The sequence below is a fragment of the Palaemon carinicauda genome, chromosome 27, assembly GCF_036898095.1.
Source record: "Palaemon carinicauda isolate YSFRI2023 chromosome 27, ASM3689809v2, whole genome shotgun sequence".
Taxonomy (NCBI): Eukaryota; Metazoa; Arthropoda; class Malacostraca; order Decapoda; family Palaemonidae; genus Palaemon; species Palaemon carinicauda.
The window spans coordinates 84,425,079-84,428,185 of record NC_090751.1 but is presented as its reverse complement, the minus strand read 5'-3'; positions in this window follow the sequence as shown (position 1 = coordinate 84,428,185).

Genomic DNA, 3,107 nt, shown 5'->3' with positions numbered 1-3,107 from the left:
ATATCATTACAATACTTGTGTGTCCTGTAGGATGTCACACACACACACACACACACACACACACACACACACACATATATATATATTATATATATGTGTGTGTGTGTGTGTGTGTGTGTGAGAGAGAGAGAGAGAGAGAGAGAGAGAGAGAGAGAGATAAACGATTCCTTCGAGGAAAACAAGGAAAATCTGTATGTGGTATTATAAATGTAGGTTGCAACTGTAATTGCTGTCGTTTTGTTGAGTACCAGGAACCGATGCAGTATTATTTTCCGAGATCCTCCTCTCATAATACCGTAGTTCTTCATTAAATGAGTCGAAGGCTAATGGCGTTGTTAATATCGATTTCAACCTGTTATGGCTGCTTGGAGTTTAGGTATTAATAGGTGAGAAAAGACGATCTCTCTCTCTCTCTCTCTCTCTCTCTCTCTCTCTCTCTCTCTCTCTCTCTCTCAATAATCGCTCGTTTTACTACTCAGTTTTAACTAGAATTTTTGCTGCAACAATCTCTCTCTCTCTCTCTCTCTCTCTCTCTCTCTCTCTCTCAATAATCGCTCGTTTTATTACTCAGTTGCAACCAGAATTTTTGCTGCAACAATCTCTCTCTCTCTCTCTCTCTCTCTCTCTCTCTCTCTCTCTCTCTCTCTCTCCAGTGAGGAAAGTTAGTTAGTATTAGACGTCTGATTTACTTTTGTAGCCGTTTAGTATTTTGTGAGGTAGAAAACACTATTTCGGTTTCAATTTCAGTAAATTCATTCATCAGAAAGGAGATAACATCATTGTCACCAGTGCGCCTCAGCCGGTGACTGTAGTTACTAACGGGCCCTTTGCAGTGTTACCGTACCCTTAACTGGGTTCATTTTGTAGCCTTCACTATGCTTTCATTTCGTCGTTTATTCTTGCATCATTCTATCTTACCTCTCATTTTACTTCATAGAACAGAGCGGTCATGGATTATAGTTACATCTGCATGAATAATCTCAGTAAACAAATCTTGCATGGCTATTTTAACCAACAGGCTACACGTCTGCCTTGAGCCAATTCGTAAAAGCAGTTCTTCATTAGAACTTTGAAACTATTATTATTATTATTATTATTATTACTTGCTAAACCACAACCCTGGTTGGAAAAGCAGGATGCTAAAAGCCAAGGGGCTCCAACAGGGAAAGTAACTCAGTGAGGAAAGGAAACAAGGAAAAATAAAAAATATCACTTTGTAAACTATAAAAACTTTAACAAAACAAAGGAAACGAAATAAGATATCAGATAAAACAGTGTGCCTGAGTTTACCCTCAAGCAAGACAACTCAAACCCAAGACGGTGGAAGACCATGGTACAGAGGCTATGGCACTACCCAAGATTAGAGAACAATGGTTTGATTTTGGAGTGTCCTTCTCCTAGAAGAGCTGCTTACCATAGCTAAAGAGTCCCTTCTACCCTAACAAAGAGGAAAGAGGCCACTGAACAATTACGGTCATATGAACGTAATTTCAACCAGCACTGTCCAATTGTTGATTTTGATGCCTTGTCGCGTCTTTACCTGGTGTTATATTTACGAACGAAAATAATGCTACGCTTCAGAGGAACTCATCCTTGATTTTGACGTAGGATCTTACGTCATCCACTCTGAAGACATGATTCTTCAGGTCATTTTGTGTTTTGGAACTTCTTATGTTCCAAATAATTCTGTTCAATAAACATATAAGAGTAATTACAAATACAGGGCTAGGTCCAATTGGAAGAACTAAATTTACATTATGGGTGACGTATGTGGATGAGATCATGGCGAGGGGTAGATGGAGATGTTTTGTCCATGCTCTTCTCTCTCCCCAAGAGAGATTAGTTCACCAAACTTTCAACAAAAGAGATTAGTTCACCAAACTTTCAACAAAAGAGATTAGTTCACCAAACTTTTAACAAGAGAGATTAGTTCACCAAACTTTTAACAAGCGAGCTTAATTCACCAAACTTTTAACAAGCGAGATTAGTTCACTAAATTTTTAACAAGACAGATTAGTTCACCAAACTTTTAATAAGAGAGATTAATTCACCAAACTTTCAACTGGGCTCCACAAGGCACGAGAGGAATTGGAAGACCCAGGCCTTCATGGCGGAGGACTATGAAGCGCGAAGTAAGAGAAGATGAACGAAGAAGTATTGATTTAGAAGCTCAAGATAGACACGACTGGCGAAATCTAACCGAGCCTTGGCGTCAATAGGCGTAGGAGGAAATGATGATGTGGGAATAACCTACACGTGGGAGTGACTGTTCTTTTACAGATGATCTTGTTAAGGTCAGACAGAATGCCCTTTGAAACGAAGTAGTATGAGCGTAAATCCTGAATTCAACTATGCTCTCGTTTCACTTCCATGCTCTTTAGGGGAATCGCCTATGCCATACGCTTAGGTGTAATGGTATCTTCCATGTATTTTAAGGGAATTGTCACTTTCATGTATTTTAAGGGAATTGTCATTTCCATGCTCGTTAGAGAAAATGTCTCTGCCATGTTCTTACTTGTTCTCTGTGGGAATGGGTCGAATGAAATTCAACTATTATGGTTGCATTTTGTGTAACTTGGTTTTCATTTACATGGTTTATTTTAACTGGGATTGTAGAGTAGTTTGGTGTTTGTTTCTTTAAAATCCTTTTCTTACCGCAGTTTACGCAAGACCTACACCTAATGTATTAAGATTTATTTAATAAATCGTTTTGATAAATGTTTCAACTCTATTTCTACTGTGAATGCCACTGCATCATTGCGTGTACTAATGTTAATGAAATGATATGGATTTATAAGCAGTGTATAATTCAGTTCAGTGTACTCTTAATGATTTTACATTCATTATTGAAGGAAAGTGCCTTTTTCTATTTTTTTTAAGTATTGATGATATTTTATTGTCATGATATTCAAAGGATTTAGATTAGATTAGGATTGCTTAGATAAATACTGGTAGGATTTGCTGAAAGAAACTATATTAAAATCATGATCATCTTATATAAATAGGAACATAGAAAGCGAAAAATTAAATTGTTTTTATTCTTAATGAATAAGTTCATTTAGTTAAAGATGTAACTGTGTAGTGCGGTTATACAAGGAGAGAAGCGA